Source organism: Xylocopa sonorina, chromosome 12 (genome assembly GCF_050948175.1).
Source record: "Xylocopa sonorina isolate GNS202 chromosome 12, iyXylSono1_principal, whole genome shotgun sequence".
NCBI classification, from domain to species: Eukaryota; Metazoa; Arthropoda; class Insecta; order Hymenoptera; family Apidae; genus Xylocopa; species Xylocopa sonorina.
Window position 1 is genome coordinate 4,312,616 of NC_135204.1, and position 15,180 is coordinate 4,327,795.

Below are 15,180 nucleotides of genomic sequence, written 5' to 3' on the forward strand. Positions count from 1 at the left end.
ATACAATTCCTTATCCCACGATTCATCCGCCATCTCTCAGTGAACTCAACGTAATCATAAGCTCGATTTACTATTCCTTCAAATTCAATCGTAAAAACAAAAGAAAAGAAGGAAGAAATAACAAAGTAAATTTCACCAATTTCTTCCACATCTACTAATTTCAATTAGCGATCGTTAAAACCCAGCACGACGAACGAAACAGCGTTCGAGCAGCGTCGCGTCTTGAGCAGCTCTATTTAACGGCGACGGAGGAACGCCGCGAAAAACATGAAATTCCATTAACACCCACTTTGAGGTGCACGGAACGACAGCGCACCACGGCGCTACTAAAATAGTCGCGACCAGGGGAAAAATTTCCCCGCGGGCCGTCCACACGGCAACAGGCGAGTCCAGATCTTATCTGGCAAAGTTACAACCGAACGCCCAAGTGCTCCATTCCACGCGATCGAAACGAAAACCCACGGGAACGGTAGTTTGACAAGGATATCACAATGGCCGCGCGCGATTTGTTGGCTCGCTATCGAGTTCGGCTCACCTTAAGAACGTCCGACAGAAAATCGCGAAAAGGCACAGGGAGGAGAGAGGGGATCGCTGCGTGTCACCTGGTCGAGCGCTGGTTGACTTGTTGCCGCTGGCCAGAGCGTTGTCCACGGGACACAATTGCCCATGATAGCGACACGCCAGCGGGACTTAAACTCTGCCACGAGCAACGGAGCACAATACCTACGCGTTCCATCGCTGAATGAGTTAGCAGCCATCCCGAGCGACTTCTGTCGCGTACCAATAGTTAGTTTCGCCGCGGAGATAAGTTGAAAGCACCGAGTTCGTGCACTTTGCGTCGCTCGTTTTGTCCCCGCTGCTTTTCTTTCGATAGCGCTCGGGTCACGAGTCGGTGGCGTTGTGGTTTATATATTGCGCGTTATATTTGGATCCGATTTGTTTCGTTTGAAGGGGAATAATTTTGTACTTGTTTGTGGTCGTTTTATTCTGGACCACTGTTGTCGAGCGAACAATTACTTGCGTGGATTGTAGTGCAGTCGAAACAGCTACAATTTGAGACTTTGAGCGCACAGTTTCAGTATGAAATGAATTAACTATGTTGTAGAAGGATTCGATGACAGCAATCGTGTAAATTGACGTATTAAAGGTGTAAACAAATTTTGTTAATATCTATCGAATAATGGGAATAGACAATAACTTGGTATAGGATTGTGCGTATAACGCAATGAATACAGGAAAATTAATTAGATTAGAACAATATTGTCAATTAAAATTGTGTCGAGAAGTTGGATGATAATTTATAGGAAGAGATTTACTATGGCGATTTGCGCCATGTTAGATGTCACTGAATATTAAATGACGCTTCTAAACAAAAACAAAAAAAATAAGATCTCGAAAAACTATAACCGGCTAGAGCCAACCGGAAGATACACCGCTTATCTGAAGCAAACAGGTTTAAAGCCTCAGTTGACATCCTAGTTGAAATAGTGCCAGATCTTGACGCACCAATAAGTGTCAGAACTGCTCGACGTCGGTTCAATGAATTTTACTTAAAACGACAAGTTGCGAGCAATCCGTGATTTATTTCTGAGCAAAATAAACGAGCTGTGGCGGATTTTATGAAAATCCAAGGTTATTGCTATTTGAATTCTAAGACAAAGTTATTATTCAACGATAAAATTGTATTAACCCTGTGATAAAAAAGGGTGACAGATCTGCAGTAATTTAGAGTGCAATGTTCGCGACTATTATCTCAATTTATTACATAATGCAGAAACATGGAACACCAAATGGCAAACAGTAATCCCAAACATCCTTCTCAAAGATTTTCTATTTTCGACACTCTACGAAGCGTTATTAATCCTAGAACCTCCATCCGTGACTCCATCGACCGTAAAGTAGTCTACTCGAAAATTCCAGACCCCAATCGTACGCCAAATAACGTCAACTAATGACGGTACACCGCGTTAAGCCCTTCGTTCGCCGCGTGGAAATTGATTAACGGCGGGAATCATTCAGGTGGAGCCGGTAAAATATTTGGGAATGCGCGTTTATTGGCGTATAACTCAGCCAGGCCAGTCAATCTGATAATTGGAGGCACTCGGCCATTGCTCGTGGCTCGATCGCGGTGAGTTGGATGGCCGATCGCGTAGCGCTCGGTGAAGTTGGAGCCGGTTTCACGCATTGCTACCGTGCTAAAATATTATTCGCCGTGGGTGGCTTTATGGGCTTTACTGATGTAAGGCCCTTCCCGATTCCTTCTTTTGTCAGATACAAACTTATTGATAGTTGCAGCGTTGCTGGCTATCGGCCAGTATCTGGCTGGTATGCCACGGATATCGGCAGCCCAGGGTACGCAACGATGGCGGCGGAAGGGTGTAACGGGGAGATAGAACGGGGCTGCGAGGCCCCTGCACGCCACCGCGGTGCCAAACTGAATTTATACTCCCGATCCTGGCACCTACTCGTCCTTCGAACGTCCTGCCGCAAGTTTTGTCTCGAGTCCTGGCCAGCAGTGTCGGTTACGTTCACTTTGCTGGCGTTTTGTAAGCACGCGCTCGATAAAGCGGTTGTTACTTGCTGCCTTCGTTCTTTGGGAAACTGCGAACGTGTAGCTGTAATGTATGCGTACACGATGCTCGTGAATGTACTCGAATGCTTGAGTTTGCTATTTTTCGCGATGGAAATAACTATGTTATAAATAGAAGCGTTTGAAGTAATAGGGTACGCGTGTACTACAGATTATCTAAGTAAAGTCAGGGGATAATTTCAGTTCATTACATTTTTTAATGTGTATCACATAAATGGCTGATAATAGAGTAGCAATAATTTGATTCATTTCATAAATTTTTCTTATGATAGATGTTTTTAGTGATATCTCATTTTTATACTTTAAAGTTCAGTAGAAAATATTATGTATTATTAACGTATAGTACTTTTGATTATTTATTAAGAATTTCGATTAAAACAAAAGAGTAGTACGACTTTTGCTACACTTTAAATCTGACATTACATTTTTAGTAGTCTTTTGTTTCGTATAAAAGGAGACACTATCAGAGCCTTAATTACCATATTATCTAAAGGATATCTGTATTAGCGATGCATTTAAGTTTCTTCGAGCGATGCTTTTCCATGGTCAGACGGCTGTTTTAAAAGTTTCTGCGGCTCAGCCTCGCAGCAGCTCCCAGCCAGAGGGGGATGAAAAAATGCTAGGCCATTAACGAGCATTCCTATTAATCCCAAGATAAAACGGAATGTAAACAAGCAGCTGGCGAATGAACGACATTAATTCCAGCGAACAAATGACGCTAATTTCGCCAGCATTTGTAAACAGTTTCAACCGGTAGCTCCTCATAAACGTACGAACCCCGTTTCGCCGCTATTAATCACATGAGACAAATTATCCCATCCCGTTCTCGGTTAAACGCTCTCGTCTAGGAGGAAAAAGGGCCCGGGAATTCGCTGAAACGTTCGCTGGGCACTGAATAAATTCGCCGACGGACTCGATTACAGTAATCATCGGCGTCCGCGTAGTTAGAAGTCCTAAAATAGCCGCGCCGCCGTTGTTTTAGCCGCGAACGGGGTATTCACTTTGCCAGCATGGCGGCCAACCACTTGCTCGTCCTGTTTGCGATCGAGATCGTTGACGCTGAATTCGCGCGGCTTTTTTACATTTGTAAATTCAAACAAGTACAGTCCTCTTTAACATTGCTGCGATAGTGGAGAAATAGTTTGAATAAGATTTTATTTAAATGTAGGAAAAATGACTATTCGAATAGCGTGTATGTGGAGGAAGTGTAGAGTCCAATTGAGAGGTTAATTTGTACAGTGACTATGGAAAGTGCTGAAAATTGTTTACAATGGGGTACTTTGTGATTACATTTTTGTTAATAGAATATAAAGCTAGTATGTAACATTTAGGAAAGTTTGCAATTGATATTAAATTCATTGTAATTAAACAAATGTTTCAATACTTTTGATTAGAGATGTGTACTTGGATGCATTACTGCGAACGTCATTTAAATAATTAAGCATGTTCCGTTCCTCGTTTCTCTACGCTTTTATTTGTTTTGTTATTGAAAAGATTGTAAATCCGTAAGTTATGATTTCACAATTTCTATGGATGTCACTGGTTCAAAAACTCAGCTGTTAGATAAAATCCAGATGCCTTAATAAATATCTAAATTATTGCAAATTATCTAAATTTCGCTTCGATTCGTACGCGTGGAAGAAGAAAACTGTTTAGAAACAATTCAACGGAAATCGTTTTCCACCACACATCTCGCGTTCGATTTATAATATTATTTGACAATCCCATCGAACCTACTGTTCCAGTCCAATACCTATCAGTCAATCTCTTCTGTACAGTCTCATCGATCGCAAGCCCGATCGCAACGAACGTAACATGGCGAAGCCAGGAAGGACGCGAGGATCCCCAGGAACGATAAGAGAACCGTTCGTCCCTGCACGTCGATCGAAATTAATTAGAGTGAATCGTTAGTTCGCGTATCTGCGATGCCGCGTGCATCGACGCGTCACGTCGCGTCGGATCAGCAAACTAACGTGACAGGGTGGAGGGGGCGACAGTTTACGCGAGGAGCGAATCGCGCGTCCGAGGGCGCGTGACAAGCGATATTCGTTTCATTCGGCCCCGCCATCAGGATGATAAACGAGCACGCGCGATTAGGCAAAAGGAATAGGTTCAGGGCGCAGCCGCGAGCGCGAGCGCGAGCGCCCTCGCGATTTTTACGGCTACGCCCGTATTTTCGCGGCGCGTTATTTACGATCGGCCATTACGCGATGCCGCGATAGAGTTTCTTAAATAATTTATACGCCGCGCGGCTGTTCTGTTCGTTTACAGTGGCGTCTCGGGGTCGTATCGGTCGCGCCGCTTCTAGGAAATCGGATTTTTCCGATGGTCCCGGATTAATCGAGTCCCTGACCTAACCTCCGTGGAACGAGGTGAAATTCCTCCGGGCACTCGTTATGAGCAGCCAGGATAGCTTACGCCGAGTCAACCGGGGAAGATAGAAATCCCCTCTAGCCAATAGCTAAGCCTTGCCCCTTTGCGTGCAATTACAGCGTCGAATGGCTGATTGGAAAAAATGATCGCGTGGCTTATGAAGTCGTCGCGACCGCGGACGTCTTAATTAAGATGGACGATGTTTACAATAGAGACGCGCGTGGCGGAGTTTTCGAGAGTCGAAAATTTATATCGACACCTTCCCTTGATACTTCGTTCAAATAAAATATGAGACTCTGCTGAAAGTTCCTACTGTTTTAACTTTTTCGTTAGTCCCTCTCGCGAGTTATATCTACTTACGTTTTCTAGCGAGCAAGCGTCGTGTAACAACTTAAGTCTCCTAGTAGCACCCTTTTTATTTTAACGAACGCAGAAACCTTGCGATCCTAAAATTTAGAATGCAGAAATAATTTGAAACTTAAGGTCCACTTATATAAATGTATTAGATTAATTCCGTTACTTTCGTTAAGTGTGGAACAGGGTTGTACATACTATGCATACAAGCACTCCTTTCTGAAGGAGGAAAATTTGCAATAAATAATTGACCATAAAAAAAAGTAGGGATTTGTCAAAGAAATATGCTACATAGTTATTAGTATTAACCAACAACTAACTAAACAGGTTAATAATGATATACTCAGATGTCACAAATTTTGTCATAATACAGCTAAAGATACGTAGCTATTTTGTGTGTATCTCTACATCGTATCACAGTTGCGTATCAGCGTGAACATTAGGTATTGCAACGATACGTGTCATCCAGTAAGACGATATAATGTACGTTCAAATTTTAATACGTAACGGTACGATATTTTATGACGATAAAAAGATACGCAACAAGTGGATGGACAGCTTAAGAATACTACTTTCTTCAAAGAATCATTCGACCAATAGTCACTCTCCTGTAATTATACCTTAGGATTAATGTAATATACTGAACTAATTATGTCGAGATACATCTGCATATGTACAAATTACAGGATACCTTTAATTTGACGATGTACACTTTCAAAACTGATTAAATTGCCAGTTCCACTATGGAGCTCTCTATTTCGAGAGAGTCAGAATTCGTTATTACTATTCACGGTCTGGGTGAATTAAACGTTGAAAAGTAGTTTGTCCATAAAACGGCTTGTTGCTCTAACACGAACCTAACTGATGTTCCATCACACGTACAAAGGATCATTAATTACGCGGAGGCTTGTAATCTCAGATAAAGTATCTTTTTCTTTGGCGTCTCAATTTGGCCAATCCAGTCCGTAACTTACAATTCTATTAGCAAGCGACTTATCCCGCATAGACGGCCCAACAAGAGAACGAGGAGAGACACGGCGGTGGCGCGCGGCGAGAAAGAAGAAAGGGGACGGAGGAAGATTCGATACATCTTCGAGCCAAGGATGTAATCAAGCGAGCTTTTTTATCCGTGGCATCCTTTGGTTTAATAGTAATAGCCCTCCACCTATAGCACAGCTTTGTTTTACTCTTATACGTGCGAGTGAAACGTGGCCGTACAATTGATGGTTTCTTTTCATCGTGTAATGAACTGAAATTTTATGTTCACGTAGATTGTACGGATTTACAAAAAGTTAGATAATAAATTGTACCTCGTGGAGTCATCTTGCAAATGAGAATCGTGGTAAATTACATTTGCCCCGATTTTTAACGCGTTTCCAGTTTTCAAGACGCCACATTTCCAAGTTGCTGTACACGTTTGTTATAAATTTCAGAAATTTATTTATACTTCCGTTGTTTTGCTCGCTAAATTCCTTCTACGCCAAAGAATTTCCACAATCTATTCGAAGCCATCGCGTTGCAGAGGTCACGGCTGTATAACTGTCAAAATAAATGGTAGCCAATACATTTCCTACCTGTTTAGAAATAAAAAACATTCCTAATTTCAGTATTTAAGATCATTAGGGTGTTAATCGCTACGGCACGAACCTCCATTACTGACCTCACCAACCGCGCTCACCTTTCTCGAGCGTTGTTACTTTTCGTTTCAACGTCCGTTTCGGCCACCATGCTGCAACGAGACGACCAGACTGATCTCCCAAGCGAGGAGCTCGTCAATCACGGCCGAGCATTCCAGAAATCGCCTCGGTGGCCGCGTGCTTTATTCCATATTAATCGCGGCGAACGAGGCCGTGGAGGGGGGCGCGAGAGGGGCGGCCGATAATCCCGAACCGTTCTCCATCACGTGGACGCGGTGCCCGCTTACAAACGAGTCAATTAACCTTAATTGCCGCGTAATCGTTTCAACCGTGCCTCGACACTAGTCATCTCTTTATGCACTGGCGCGTACATACGCCCAGGCTAATTATTCCGCGACGCACCGCCGGCTAACGATAATTTCAGCAAGCAGCCGCGACTCGAAGTCGCGAGAACGCGAGACTCGATGAATTCTATTCGAAGCGTGCACTTCGTCATTGTTTCATTTCGCGATCCCAGAGGGCGTTGGTTAGCGTTCGTTAATGGAATCGAGGTTGCTGCGCGAACCCTTCTTTCGAGAATGGATCCACTTGTTGCGTATTGGATGTTTCATTAATCGATCGCAATTGTTTTCGTAATTTTTTACTTCGTTGTATGATATAATATCTACTAATTTTTACACATGTTCTTGGTTTTAAATTGCCTCGAAGTTCTGTTTAGTCTTTGGATAGTTTATTGGATGATTATTATAAAATTAGATATTTGTTTTAGATGTTTCTTAGTTTTTCAGCTTTGATTCATATTATTTGGCCCATGTGTGGTAATTATAAAAAGACAATTGTTTAATTCTCATATTAAATATCTAACGACACATTATCCAAGATTTATGAGCCACCATTTTTCTTCATGTAAAATTTGGTACTTTCACGTTCACTGTGTGAAAACATCAGTTGGTCATTCGCGGTAACTGTGTAATTACAAAGATACAAAGTACCACAAAAAGCGATAACAAGTATAGATAACAGCACGCTATTGTGAATCGCGAAACGTTTAAATTTAATCATGAACATCAGAGTAGAACGGTTAATGGATTTCAAACGGACGAAAATAATCTGGAGCAATTATTTGAATCGTTCAGAATAAAAGGATGGACGCGGGGAGCTTGCAAATCTTGTCCACGTAGCTGTCGGAAAAGGAAACCCGACCCATTTGCACCATTCCGTTTCGTAGCAGCCTGGCCAACGTCCTTCTGCGACTGCGTCTCGAATTTCCACATCCGAATTCCAGATCCGAATTCCCGAGTCGGCTGGAATTCTCGAATGAACGGCCGGCCTTTCCTTTTTCAAATGAGCGTGCTTCCACGAAAGTGGAAATCTTGCTGGGCTGGTGGCTCACCGTTCCACTTTCTAACGATTTAACGATCCTCGTAATAAGCCTCGCCGCGGCTGCGCCTTTACCGGATCGATCGCAGGTAATTTCGTATTGTCGTTTCGCAGCCGTCGTCCTCTATTGGCCGCTTTTCTCATCGATCTTGAGAAACACGCGTGTTCTTCTATCTATAGACGACTGGTGTTACACAAAATCAGACGTCGACAGAGGCGTGCCGTGCTTATTTCGCAGCGTCTACTGGCTCTGTATCCACTTGTCGCGTATCCTCGCGGCGTATCACGGTTACGCATCAACGCGGGGTAGAAGCGTTGCGTAAAATTAAGACAAAAATCGAATTACGATTTCAAAACTCGCAGTGTATACACAGATTAACTTTGATCCACGTATCTCTCGTCGATTTCACACGATTCTCTTCGTAAGAAGTTATAGTTTCGTAGCGTCTACTGGCTCTGTATCCATTTGTCGCGTATCCTCGTGGCGTATCACGGTTACGCATCACCGTGGGGTAGAAGCGTTCCGTAAAATTAAGACAAAAATCAGAAAAAATCGAATTACGATTTCAAAACTCGCAGTGTATACACAGATTAACCCCAGATCCACGTATCTCGCGTCGATTTCACACGATTCTCTTCGTAAGAAGTTATAGTTTCGCAGCGTCTACTGGCTCTGTATCCATCTGTCGCATATCCTCGCGGCGTATCACGGTTACGCATCAACGCGGGGTAGAAGCGTTGCGTCGTTGCGTATAAAAATTGTATTACGCGCTAAGAAATACTGAAAAAATCCAAATTAAGACAAAAATCAGAAAAAAGATGGAATTACGATTTCAAAACTCGCAGTGTATACACAGATTAACCCTGATCGGTATCTTGCGTCGATTTCACACGATTCTCTTCGTAAGAAGTTATAGTTTCGCAGCGTCTACTGGCGCTGTATCCACTTGTCGCGTATCCTCGCGGCGTATCACGGTTACGCATCAACGCAGGGTAGAAGCATTGCATCGTTGTGTATCAAAATCGTATTACGCGCTAAGAGTTGTAGAAAAAAGCCAAATTAAGACAATATTGAGAAAAAAGATCGAATTAAGATTTCAAAACTCTCAGTGTATACACAGATTAATTTTGATCCACGTATCTCTCGTCGATTTCACAGGATTCTCCTCGTAAGAAGTCATATTATAGAACCGTTCGCGAGGAAATTTTAATTGAATTTGTTTTTTACTATTGAACGCGAGCTAAGAAAATGGGGGACAGCTGCAAACCATCAAAGGCATCGCCCAACAGCTGGAACCGCTTCCTATCAAACCATCCGTAAAACTGTTCCAGCCAAATCGTTCGGAAATAGATCATCGCGCCAGGCCGGGTTCTTCGGACGGAATCGATCAGAGTTTTTGCGGCGAAAAAGTCGTGACGACCAGGAAACCGCCGTTTCGCGGTGATTATCAGTAAATCTCGCGGGCACCACGAAGAAACACGACGTTTTTCCGCGCTGGCGCGCGATTTCACACGGAACAGCTGGTACACGGTCCCTCGACCGACCTATTAGTTAATGTCGTAGGAATTAACGACGAATACATACGTCGTACATCAAACGGGGTGTCGCGAGGACGGTGAACGCAACCGACCATTCGTTTAATTATGATTAATCCAGTATCGCATTAACCAGTCGCCAATCCTATTGATTTAACGCGACAGAGAAACGTATGGACTGCCTGTTCCGTTCTGAGATGTTGTCGGACAGTTCTACGGTTGTTGAACAGTTACAGTTGGACTGAGTCAAGGACTCTGCGGAATGCACGTGCTGTTACAACTGAAGTACACGTTGCAACGTTTAATAGACGAAACAATAAGCTTACGTCGAAGGTGTTGTAAAAAATAAAAAAAATATATAAAAAATTCTAATTGCTTGTCGATTTTGTGGCCAACAATAAGAACTTGCGAAACGATCCATTAATTCAATTTATGCTCGCAAGAAAATTGAATTTGTTGGTAAAGATATGGTTTCCTTTGGTACCAAGCAAGCACCAAACGTTGCTGAAGCACCCACTTCGTTCGAAAGTATATGTTACAAAGTTTAGTAGATGAAATACTAAGATAAAAAGAATATATAAAAATTTCCAAATGCTTGTCGATTTGTGGCCAATAATAAAAACACTTGAAACGATCCATCGATTCAATCTATGCTCGCAAGAAAATTAAATTTGCTGGTAAACCGCGTTTCCTTTGGTATCAAGCAAGTACCAAACGTCACTGAAGCACCCACTTCGTTCGAAAGTACATATTACAAAGTTTAGTAGATGAAAAAGTAAGATAACAATATATAAAAATTTCCAAATGCTTGTCGATTTTGCGACTATAAGAGCACATGGAACGACCCATCGATTCGATCAGTGCTCGTAAGAAAATTGAATTTGTCTTTTGTAAAAATAAGATTTCCTTTAATACCAATCAGGTACCAAACGTCGCTGAAGCATGTTTCAAACCACGTCGCTGAACCACTTTGTTTGAAAGTACATGTTACAAAGTTTAGTAGATGAAACAGTAAGATAAGAATATACAAAAATGTCCAAATGCTTGTCGATTTTGCAATTATAAGAGCACATGGAACGACCCATCGATTCGATAAGTGCTCGCAAGAAAATTGAATTTGTCTTTTGTAAAAATAAGATTTCCTCTGGTACCAATCAGGTACCAAACGTCGCTGAAGCAGCCACTTGGTTGGACGAAGTCAGTGACCCGCGGTTTGCGCACGGGCCCGTGGGTCAAGATGGTTGGACAGTTATCTCGCCAGCTTCAATTATACTTCATTACGTCCGATCGAAGCTGCGGTCTTCATCAACGTGGCTTTATCGGGTCGTTAGCGACGTTGCGCTCGATGTCCCACAGCGATTTAACACGCGTCCTGTGACCTCCCTTAACGGTGCAACGCGGTTTTTACGGTATCCATCGAGCAGAAAAGTTTCTCCAGTGGGTCGATTGATGGTTCGGAGACTCTATCGTCTAAGTGCGGTTCTGATCTGGTAATTGTTGACAGTTAAACTTTGCCACGAGGTGGCTCCTTGGATTCGCGATAACCGTGCTTGCTCGCTGTTAGCTGGGATGTAATTAGGAATTCACGATCCGTGGAAATTCTTTAGTAATAATCGAGTGCAACGCGTTGATCTTTGAGCAGCCTCGATTTTGAACTTTCAGTTGAGCGATACAAGCGAAGAAACATGGGAAATCATGTCTAGAGGAATACTGATGCATTAAGAATTTTTTGTAGCGAAGACTGTGTTGGGTTATGTTCGAATTTTTTAAATGATCGTAATTTTTCGAAACGCTTGTTTATGAATTATTTGTTTAAGAGACACGAAAGCCTTGGAAGTCGCAGAACTTCAAGACACTTCCGCCTTTCTACTGACCACGTGCACTTCTAACGTTTCGGTTTTTTGACGGGACGCGTCATAAACCTACAATGTAGTTACACGCAGCCAGTGGTGCAGCAGAATGGTAACCCCCTTGGATCCAGTTCGTGGCAACATTCCGCGTACTAAATTTATTCCAGCAGATCATTTCTGACATAGTGGGTGGACATTCTGACGTAGAAAAGCTGTACAATGTAGAACACTGGAGATATTGATTTACGGCTATTTTATAGCGGCTATTTGTTGGTAATTCGACGTTCGTATTTAGATTAAATCCTGCGAATGTGATGCTTCTACAGATATAAATATTGATTATCAGATTTTTTTATGAAAAGTAATAATTATCGTTTTGAATACCCTGCAAATTTGGCTATTTTTTTCGGCAGAAATGCACAGTCGATGAATTTTTATCCCTCGTAACAAAATTATAATGACGAATTCTATTCTCCATTCTTCTGTAAAAAATTAGTTTGGAATAAAAGAAATTACAAGTCGTGTAAAAATATTATTGAAATATTTAACAGTGTCGTATGTATCAATAGGAAATTAAGAAAATTAAAGAAATTAAGAAAAAATTATTTTTTTCCTTGTTTTTGGAGACCAACAATATTTTAAAGAAACTTCTGTGGAAAATCATTCATTTATAGATGCGAACGTGCAAAATGTGAAAGAAATTTGTGTGGTGCAATTTCACATGAATTATAAATATGGTCTTTCCAAACATGATTTTATTTTGTAACTACTAATCAGCAATTGAAAAGTATTTCATGCAGCTATTATCTGAGGCATACAATAAGCGGATTCCAACGATAGCATAATAGAAGTCAGTTTGCTCAGAGTTCAATTAACCATCGCGTATCTTCCTGAGAACGAAATTGCGATGTAAGTATTTCGCAACAAATTGCGAAGCAGCTCCTTAAATATCATTCGCTTGCAACACTGCTTCATGGTAAACAGTTTTCGAATTTTGTTAACCGTATCTTCGCACGATTGATAACAATCGAGAGAAGATGTTGCAACGCGCGATGAATCCTGAGAAGACGTATCGTTAAGAAAAGACGCTCTATTTAATTAACAATTGAATACAAATTTCCCTCTCTGGGAATGGTTTTCCCGTGTGATACCATAAAATTATCCAAAGAAGAAATTAAAATATCCCAGAAATAAAGTAATAAAAAAATTACAGTTATCCTCCATTTAATCAGATTAATGAAAAGAAGAATTTTCAAAATAATGTGTCTTTACTTTAACTTGTATCAACCCGTTGTACTCTTTTGTTAAATGTGACTCAGCATCAGTAAATAAAAGAAAAAGCAAATATCAGCTCCATAAATATAAATTACAACAAAGTTTGAAAGCCATATTTAAATTTCAAATAAAACACTTAGAATAGTAGAGAATAGTTGGCAACAAAAATGAAAAGTAATTCGAATAATACTTGTGTCAACTCTTGTTGTACTCTTTTGTTAAATGTGACTCGACATCAGTAAATAAAAGCAAATATGAGCTTCATAAGTATAAATTACAACAATGTTTGAAAACCATATTTAAATTTCAAATAAAATACTTAAAATAGTAGAGAATAGTTGGTAACAAAAATGAAAAGTAATTCGAATAATACTTGTGTCAACTCTTGTTGTACTCTTTTGTTAAATGTGACTCAGCGTCAGTAAATAAAAAGAAGCAAATATGAGCTCCATAAAAATAAATAAAGCTTGAAAGCCATATTTAAATTTCAAATAAAACATTTAGAATAGTAGAGAGTAGTTGGCAACAAAATTGAAAAGTAATTCGAATTTCAAACGATTAATTTCTATTATATATCTGAAAATCAATAAACTCCTACGGTTCAGTGTTCCCAGATAAGGTTCGAGTCGATTGTAGCTACGTCCATTCGAACTGGCCCGATACTTACGAACTCCGTCACTCCTCCCCCGGAAACAATCCGGTACGGCGTAACCTTTACCTACTTGAAACCTTTCCACGAAAAGCAACCACCAAGACTCGAAGATACCGTACCTGTTCGAGGGGCGAATTGAAAAATCTGAAAGGTAAAATCGCCTCTCGACGTGAACTCACACTCGGCTGTGCAGGACGAAATACAATCGAACCGAGCGAGAAGAGAAGGAAGCCAATCTGATAACTCGTCCATCTTGCTTGGCACAAAGCTTCTCCTCGCTGTCACGTCCAGCGAGAGAAGACGCACTACAATGTTATCTGTCAGTGATGGAGGGCGTGCGGGCGAGTAAGTACGAACAGCCCAAGGTTGCAGGTGTTGGCATAATGTGCTGTATCAGACAGCGGACCCGTACCACCGCGCCCGCCATTAAAAGTCTAGGAAGTTGTTACGTAATCGAGCCGTAGGTCATCCCTCTATTATAGTGGAATTTCGCTTGTCGAGATTGGTGCCAACCTCGGGCCTTTAACTAGTCCTTCGTGACCATTCCCCGTGTTTGTTAGCTACTCTCTCTCTCTCTCTGTTACAGATTAGATGTTAACGATCGATTATAACGTTTTTGAAAAATAATTAAGTACGTTTGATGTATGGATCTATACATATAATGCCACAGTCGTCACGTGTATGTATTTATATAGTATCTGTCATTGGTATTGAAACTTAAAAAATGTTATGTCATTCGAACATTTTACTATATAATAATTAATATTTTATGAATGATATTAGCAAAATAATTATAACTGGTTTAAGATATAGTTTGAAGTAAACATCTTTTTACAATTGTATTGAACAACTTGAATTTATGGGTGGTGTGTAAAGAAATTTTTGTTTACGTTTACCAGATATTAAAAATTTCCTATCTAGTTGATTTTTGGCAGTAAATATTGTTCAACGCTAATTATTTGTATTGTATAACAAGGATTTTTTGAAAATTTGCTGCAAGTGGCATCGTACTTTTGAGCGAAGTAAGGAGTAAAACACTTCGGCTCTGAACCGCATGTAGCAACGAAAAATACTAAGTGCTATGGTCTGAAAAGGCTATTGCTGCTAGATAACACCAAATCTGTGACAACAAGAAAAAATGTTCAAACCATCGAATCAGTTTTCATCCTCATGCTTTATGTTCACGACAATATTCCAACAATTTTCAACGTGTATACTGAAAACTGAGCTCGCCTAATAATTCAGTCACTACTCTCAGGCCGTTTTTCTCTCAAACTACGATCTTGGTCCCAGTTTCTTATCGAGAACAGTGTCAAACCGCTGGTGAAAGTTCGCTTGGCTCCCAGTGAAAATTCACTGCGCCGACTTTTCTCGTTGGAGCGTGACGCGTTGCGTTTTGCCGCGTTACGGAACTCCCTGAGAAGCGTTCCGGAAAGCGCGGGGTTTGCGAGGAGAAACCGACGCCGCAGACGCGACTGTGTCGGCGCGGTTCCACTGAGCCACCAGGCGAACGCTTGGTCCCGGTCCGTTCCT

At 41.3% G+C, this 15,180-nt stretch overlaps 1 protein-coding gene across 1 annotated transcript in view; it reads right to left on the minus strand.

The window, feature by feature from the left end:
* Positions 1-15,180, minus strand: part of LOC143429767 (uncharacterized) — a 206,034-nt gene that overhangs the window by 84,814 nt on the left and 106,040 nt on the right. The window lies entirely within an intron of this gene.